The sequence below is a fragment of the Callospermophilus lateralis genome, chromosome 15, assembly GCF_048772815.1.
Source record: "Callospermophilus lateralis isolate mCalLat2 chromosome 15, mCalLat2.hap1, whole genome shotgun sequence".
Lineage (NCBI taxonomy): Eukaryota > Metazoa > Chordata > Mammalia > Rodentia > Sciuridae > Callospermophilus > Callospermophilus lateralis.
In genome coordinates this window covers 25,858,093-25,867,196 of record NC_135319.1, presented here as the reverse complement: position 1 = coordinate 25,867,196, position 9,104 = coordinate 25,858,093, and positions in this window count along the sequence as shown.

The window sequence follows — 9,104 nt, the reverse complement described above, 5'->3', positions numbered from 1 at the left end:
GAGACCAACCTTACACGTGACTGAGTCACACTCCCCGGCTGGGTGCTGAGGAACTCAGTCACAGAAATGTGGCAGAGCTTTCCTCACCTTCTTGGGTTTGAGGGTCGGTGTCTTGTGCATGAGTGTGTCTTACTACAGCTCCACGGGTGAAGCTATGCTCACCTGTTCCTTTGTAATATAACCCCTTGCCCTGTTTAGGATAGAATCTTCCATGATAGTGGCTTGTGTGTGTCCCCATCTCTTACTGTGCCCTTGGGTGTGGCCTACCCAGGTGTCAGTCAACCTGCTGACAGTGGACACATCATGAAAATAGACTCAGCCCCCTGAAACCTGACCCCTTGCCTCATTTAAATAACTTCTCCTCAATAAAAGGGGTCAGCGTGCTCTCGCTCTCTCTCTTTCTGCGGACCCTTAAGGTCAGAGGAGCTGTCACAGCGACCCCCAAAGAAAAAGGTATTTGTGTCTCTTGTGTGGTTATTTTGCGCAGCCCAGTTAGCCCAGTTCAACTGGAGTGAACCCTGAGCCTTTTAGTCAAGAAAACAGAAACCCAGCAGAGAAGGAGTTCAGGATGTACATAATTAAAGTGTTCTGTGAATTAAAGGATGATATAAGAGAGCAAATACAAGCAGCAAAAGATCTTTTCAATAAAGAGCAACATAAGCAAATATAGGAAGCAAAATATTACTTCAATAAGAAGACAGAGGTTCTGAAAAAAAAATTCAGAAATTCTTGAAATGAAAGAAATAATAAACCAAACTAAAAACTCAATAGAAAGCACCACCAATAGATTAGGTCACTTGGAAGACAGGACCTCAGGCAATGAAGACAAAATATATAATCTTGAAAAGAATGTTGATCTCACAGTGAAGATGGTAAGAAACCATGAGCAGAATATTCAATAATTATGGGATAACATAAAAAGAACAAATTTAAGAATTATTGGAATAGAGGAAGGCATAGAGGTCCAAACCAAAGGAATGAACAATCTATTCAATGAAATAATATCAGAAAATTTTCCAAACATGAAGAATGAATTGGAAAATCAAATACAAGAGGCTTACAGATGCCAAATGTACAAAGTCACAAAATATCCACACCAAGGCATATTATAATGAAAATGCATAGCGTACAGAATAAGGAAAGAATTTTAAAAGCCATAAGAGAAAGGAATCAGATTACATATAGGGGGAAACCAATTAGGATAGCTGCAGATTTTTCAACCTAGACCCTGAAAGCTAGATGATACTGGAACAACATATACCAAACTCTGGGGGAAAAAAATGGATGCCAATCAAGAATCTTATATCCAGAAAAATTAAGCTTTAGATTTAATGATGAAATTAAAACCTTCCATGATAAACAAAAGTTAAAAGAATTTACAGCTAGAAAGCCTAGACACTGAAGAACATCCTTGGAAAAATATTCTATGAGAAGGAAATGAAAATCAGCAAAAAGGAGGTATTACACTAAAGGACAAAATAATCAAAGGAGAAACCAAGTCAAGTTAAATACCAAAAATAAACAAAAATGACCAGGAAAACAAATCATGTCTCAGTAATAACCCTGAATGTTAATGGCCTAAACTCACCAATCAAAAGACATAGACTGGTAGATTGCGTTTTTAAAAAAAGACCCAACAATATGCTGCCTTCAACAGATTCATAGGAAAAGACATCCACAGACTGAAGGTAAAGGTTGGGAAAAAAACATACCACTCACATGGACTGTGGAAATAAGCAGGGGTTTCCATCCTCATATCAAATAAAGTAGACTTCAAGCCAAAGTTAATCAAAAGGAATAAAGAAAGACACTTCATACTGCTCAAGGGAATCATACATCAACAAGACATAACAATTATAAATACATATGCCCCAAGCAATGGAGCATCTATGTTCATCAACCAAACTCTTGTCAAGTTCAAGAGTCAAACAGACCACAACACACTGGGCGACTTTAATACATCTCTTTCACCACTGGATAGATCTTCCAAACAAAAGCTGAACAAAGAAACTATAGAACTCAATAATACAATCAATAACTTAGACTTAAAAGACATATATAGAATATTTCATCCATCAACAAGTGAATACACTTTCTTCTCAGCATTACATGGATCCTTCTCTAAAACAGACCATATATTATGCCATAAAGCAACTCTTAGCAAATATAAAAAAGTAGAGATACTACCCTGCACTCTATCAGATCATAATGGATTGAAATTAGAAATCAATCATAAAATAAAAAATAGAAGCTACTCCCATACTTGGAAACTAAATAATATGCTATTGAATGAACAATGGGTTGCAAACGACATCAAAGAGGAGATTTAAAAATTCTTAGAAGTAAATGAGAATGCTGATACAACATTTCAAAATCTCTGGGACGCTATTATGGCAGTACTAAGAGGAAAGTTCATTGCATGGAATTCATTCCTTCAAAGAAGAAAAAGTCAACAAATAAATGACCTAACATTGTACCTCAAAGCCCTAGAAAAAGAGCAAATCAACACCAAAAGCAGAGACAGAAAATGATTAAAATCAGAGCTGAAATCAATGAAATTGAAACAAAATAAACAATTGAAAAAAACAAAAAGTTGGTTCTTCAAAAAAATAAGTAAAATCGATAAACCCTTAGCTAATGAAGAGAAGGAGAGAGAAGACCCAAATTACTAACATCCATGATAAAAAAAGGAAATATCACAATGGACACTACAGAAATACAGAAGATAATTAGAAATTATTTTGAAAATTTGTACTCCAGTAAAATAGAAAATATAAAAGGTATCAACAAATTTTTAGAGTCATTTGGTTTGCCCAAATCAGGATGATATACACAAGTTAAACAGATCAATTTCAAGCAATGAAATAGAAGATACCATCAGAAGCCTACCAACCAAGAAAAGCCCAGGACCAGATGGATACACAATTGAGTTCTACAAGACCTTTAAGGAACTAATACCAATACTCCTCAAATTATTTCATGAAACAGAAAAAGAGGGAACGATTCCAGACTCATTCTATGTGGCCAATATTATCTGATTCCAAAACCAGACAAAGACACATCAAAGAAAGGAAACTTCAGACCAATATCTTTAATGAACATAGATGCAAAAATTCTTAATAAAAGTCTGGCAAATTGAATATAAAAACATCTAAAAAATATAGTGCACCATGATCAAGTGGGGTCATCCCCAAGGATACAAGGTTGGTTCAACATACAGAAATCAATAAATGTAATTCATCACATTAACAGACTTAAAGATAAGAATCCTATGATCATCTCAATAGATGTAGAAAAAGCATTTGACAAAATATAGCACACCTTCATGTTCAAAACACTACAAAAACTAGGGACAACAGGTACTTATCTCAACATTGTAAAAACTACTATGCTAAGCCTCAGGCCAACATCATTCTAAATGAAGAAAAATTGAAAGCATTCCCTCTAAAAACTGGAACAAGACAGAGATGCCCTTTTTCACCACTTCTATTTAACATAGTTCTTGAAACACTGGCCAGAGCAATTAGACAGAGGAAAATACTAAAGGGATATGTATAGGAAAAGAAGAACTCAAACTATCACTATTTGCCAATGACATGATTTTATACCTATAGGATCCAAAAAAATTCCACCAGATAATTTCTAGAACTAATGAATGAATTCAGCAAAGTAGCAGGATATAAAATCAACACTCATAAATCAAAGACATTCTGTACATCAGTGACAAATCCTCTGAAAAAGAAACTAGGAAAACTACCCCATTTACAATCACCTCAAAAAATCAAATATTTGGAAATCAACTTAATGAAAGATGTGAAAGACCTCTACAATGAAAACTACAGAATGCTAAAGAAAAAAATTAAAGAAGACATTAGAATATGGAAATATCTCCCTTGCTCTTGGATAGGCAGAATTAATATTGTCACAATGACCATAGTACAAAAGCACTACACAGATTTAATGCAATTCCAATCAAAATCCCAATGACATTCCTCATAGAACTAGGAAAAGTAGTCATGAAATTCATCTGGAAAAATAAGAGATCCAAAATAACTAAAGCAATTCTTAACAAGAAGAGTGAAGCAGCTGGCATCACTATACCAGACCTTAAACTATACTACAGAGCAATAGTAACAAAAACAGCATGGTATTGGCACCAAAATAGACTTGTAGACCAATGTTACAGAATAGAGGACACAGACACAAACCCACATAAATACAATTATCTCATATTAGACAAAGTTGCCAAAAACATATATTGGAGAAAAGAGAGCCTCTTCAACAAATGGTGCTGGGAAAACTGGAAATCCATATGTAGCAAAATGAAATTAAACCTCTATCTCTCACCATGCACAAATCCAAACTCAAAGTGGATCAAGAACCTAAGAATTAGACCAGAGACCCTATGCCTAATAGAAGAAGAAAAAGTAGGCCCAAATCGTCATCATGTCAGATTAGGCCCTGACTTCCTCAACAAGACTCCTATAGCACAAGAAATAAAATTAAGAATCAATAAATGGGATGGACTCAAACTAAAAAGCTTCTTCTCAGCAAAAGAAATAATCAGATGAATAGAGAGCATAGCAAATTGGAGCAAATTTTTACCACATCTACATCAGATAGAGCACTAATCTCTAGGATATAAAACAACTCAAAAATCTTAACACTAAAAAATAAAAATAAAAAAATAACCCAATCAATAAATGGGCCAAGGATATGAACAAACACTTCTCAGAAGTATCAATCACTTCTCAATCAACAAATATATGAAAAAATGTTCATCATCTCTAGCAATTAGAGAAATGAAAATCAAATCTCACTCCAGTCAGAATAGCAGCTATTATGAAGATAAACAACAATAAGTGTTGGCAAGGATATGGGGAAAAAGGCACACTCACACATTGCTGGTGGAAGTACAAATTGGTGCAGCCAATATGGAAAGCAGTATGGAGATTCCTTGGAAAACTTGGAATGCAACCACCATTTGACCCAGCTATCCCACTCCTTGGACTTAAAAAACAGCATACTGCAGAGATGCAACCACATTAATGTTTATAGCAGCACAATTCACAATAGCTAAATTGTGGAACCAACCTAGATACTATTCAGTAGATGAATGGATAAAGAAAATGTGGTATATATACACACCATGGACTATTACTCATCATTAAAATAGAATAAAATCAGGGCATTTGCAGGTAAATTGATGGAATTGTAGAATATCATGCTAAGTGAAGTTAACCAAAAAACCAAATGCCAAGTGTTTTCTTTGATATGTGGATGCTGATCCATTATGAGGATTGGGGAGAGCATGTAAGAAATGGAGGAACTTTAGATAGGGCTAAGGGGAGGGAGGGGGCATGGGGGTAAGAAAGATGGTGGAATGAGATGGACATCATTACCCTAGGTACATGTATGAAGACACAAATGGTGTGACTCTACTTCACGTACATAGACATGAAAAATTGTGCTCTGTATGTGTAATATGAATTGAAATGCATTATGCTGTCACAAATTATAATAAATAAAATTTTTTAAAAATCACAAGTGTAAAAACATCCTATTGCAAACACTGCATCAAAGAGTTAATATAAGCAGACAAACAATTACCAAGTGCCAACTCTGGAGATGAACTTGACAGTTAGCTAATGATGACTTTACTATGTTTCCAAATTACTTTTACTGAAGATATACAACTTAATGGACTCAATCAGAAAACTTTTCTATGTCAGTGCATATAGTATCTCAGACCTTTGTAATCCACAGATAGAACATTCAAAACATGTTTTAATCCTATTTAACACTGTAACAGAAAATTCTCATAATTATTACAGTTGGACCTGTGATGATGGTGATTTCTTAATATAATTGACAAACAGCAGGAACTTCATATTTATCTGTGAAAGCCTTATAAAAGCACTTGAATTAGTATCTTAGTAAGGCTTCCTGTAGCTAATTACAGTCAAATACATTTTCTTTTCAAAGCTTCATCCACCTTAAGACTCTAAAGCCATAATTAAAATTGAATATTTATCCAGTTATCTTCAAATGTACTGTCCCTTCTTTTTGTCATTTCCATTCTTCAATTGCCCATTATATGTGTTCTTTTTATTTTAGATAATGAAAATTTTAGTCGTAAAATTTCCATGTGATTCTTTTCGTAAGTTTATTTCTCTGCTGAGACCATCTATCTTTCCATTCAAGTGTTTATTTTTATCTCAGTGTATAATTATAATAGTTGTTTTTACATCTGATAATTCCAACATCTGGGTTATCCTGCAGTTGGCATCTTCTTGATTATCTTTTTCCTTGGGAATTTGTCACATTTTCCTGGTTCTTCCTATTTAAGTAATATTGAATACTGAGTCATATAGACTCTGGGTTCTGTTAGAATTTTCTGGAAAAGGTTGATTGATTGATACAGGCAATCAAACATTAGGCTCAAGATTGGAATTTCTACTCACACCTGTTTCATCTCTGAAGGCTTTGCTATGTTCCTTTGGGTCTGTTCTGTAAATGCCAGCTCAGGGGTGAACCTAGAACTTGTGGAACAAAGAATTAGAGGATCCCTTTTTCCAAACTCACTTCTCACCAGGATTTTCCCAATCCCTCACCCATATCTCCCATGCCCTCTGGACCCTGACTCTTTGGGCCAGAAAACTGTATTTCTCTGTTTTAGCTACTCATGGCACTGTGTAGCTCCCCAAGTGGGGCTCATCTTAAAAGAGAAAAAAGTAAAAAACAAAACAAACAAACAAAAAACAACAACAAAAGTAAGCAAATGACAAAACCCCAGCAGATATCCCTATATAGATTGCTTTTCTGTTTTGATCCTTTAGTTCACCTATTTTTGTTTATTTTCAAATTCTCAGATAGTTACTTTTTGTCTTTGGTACATTTTTGTCTTTAGCTGTCATTAGCAGGAGAGATAAATTTTAGTTGTTTTATTCTGCCTTAGGGGAAACCACTAGTTCCTCTTCCTACTTCCCCAAAATTTATCTTTCTGACGACAGTACTCTGCTCTAGCCTTTCTCTTCCCAGTTTCCTAAATGGCCAAGTTGGTTTTTACATCAAGCCATTGTATCTGCTCTTCTCCCTGTTTAAAATGTATGACCTTTTCTGACTTCTGCACTATTATAATCCCAATGGACTTGTTGGATGGCTGGTAAGCCTGCTAAACTGAGAATTGATCACTTTTTTAAACAGTCTGGGTATTCCAATTCAAGCAAAAATAAGCTTCTTAGGTGGACTCAACACCAAACTGGCAAATCAAGAAGTTCTCATTCAGAGTCTTGAGAGAAAAATGTGTGTCAATATCTTCCCATCTTACCTTTCAAGAACTTCACAAGTTGGATACTTTCTTTTTTATAGCTTGAACAATTTTAAAATGATTGTTATCTTTGATGTTCATTTTGCAAAATTTGTACCTTTCATTGAAGTTTGCTTTTTTTCCGTCAGTAATAAAGAGTATTGGCATGACTCCAGAGCCTGTAAGTTCCAGGTTTCTCTTTTCTGTGTGCTTTGTAAATTTGATTCTGCTTAAGAAATAGCATGCACAGTATTGTTGGAATAATACACTGTCCTGGGTTCACTTCCACTTCCCAACTTCCTGGTTGTAAATTCTGAGTAACTTAAGCACCTTGACTTCAAGTTTTTCTTTATGAGATAAAATCATAAAGGGTGAAGCTGTGTATGTACTGCAGGTTCAAAATCATGAAACAGTTATTTATTATTTTCCTAACACTCTAGCAGCCTTCCATGGATAAAAAGGTAGTTTGAGCTCTGCAGAAGCTTCTTTTCCTCCTGCTTCTGCTTTTTTGCTCTCTTTGCCCCTTTATTTTAGCTGATACATAGTGAGCTGAACTCACAGAATTTCTATGAATTTTAAATAGGAGTCTTCAGGTTTTCTGATGTAGAACTGTGTTTAACTTTCTGGAGAAAGATTCGATTGCTTGTCACTTTAACATACCTCCTAGCCAAGAGTTTGCCTAATTAATGTTCATAGTGATATTTTTGTTTTATCTTTATTGAATTCCTATAGAAACGTTATTTTCCTGTTTGAAAGTTCATTTAAAATACAATACTACTAATCATAAGAAGCCTATGCATTATTCATTATTAATGATGACTACACACAGTAAACAAGCTATTAGATAATTACGTAAAGAGCCACTCTGGTTCCCTTGTTAAAGACAACCAAATAAAAATTTTGGCCTTTCCTGCCAATAACGCATTTGTGGAAATGAAATATTAAACTAAAAATTTAAGTGATTTTCATATGCCATTTGGGAAACTTAAATATACTTGTCTTCCTTAAAGATAATAGGAATTTATAAATGGGGATATCTCATTTCAAAAACTTGATCATAATTGAAAAAAGTGTTAATATGACTCTAATTTGCTGATAATTTAACCTCATCTTACTTTAGCTTTCTAAGTTTTATTAAAGAGTATTGGCACACTTAGTACTTTTTACAGATTATAATTTTGCTAAATTTCATGCTATCTATGAATCACGTTGAAGTTATTGTCATTGTTTTTATTGTTATTATTTTGGCACTAGGGATTAAACCGAAGGATGTTCTACCATTGGGATACATCCCCAGTCCTTTTCTGAGACAGGGTCTCACTAAATTGCTGAGTCTGACCTTGAATTTGGAATCCTCTTGCCTCAGCCTCCAGTCATTGGGATTACAGGTGTGTGCCACTATGCCCAGCTGAACTGTGTATATTACTTAATAGAAAGAGATTACTAAATTTGTTCCACCTTCAGGTTTTTCAAAAAGAATACTACAGTATTGTTCCTTGAAAATTAGGTGTTGGGCCTATTTATGGATATTTAAAAGAGCAACTGAAATTACCAAGGATATGAGTTCAGGAGACATTCTAAGTAAATTTTAACCCTCCAGCCAAAACCAAAGGATATATACAATTTTTTTCCCTAAATTTATATGATGATTTTTCTCACACAAGGTTAAATCCATTTCTCACACTAGGGAAATCCATTCAGTTACCTTAATTTTTTTTTTTTAAAAAAAAATGAAATGTCAAAAAAAATTGTCCAAGAACATGTCTTCTAAATTGCTTAAAATCTATTTTTAAAT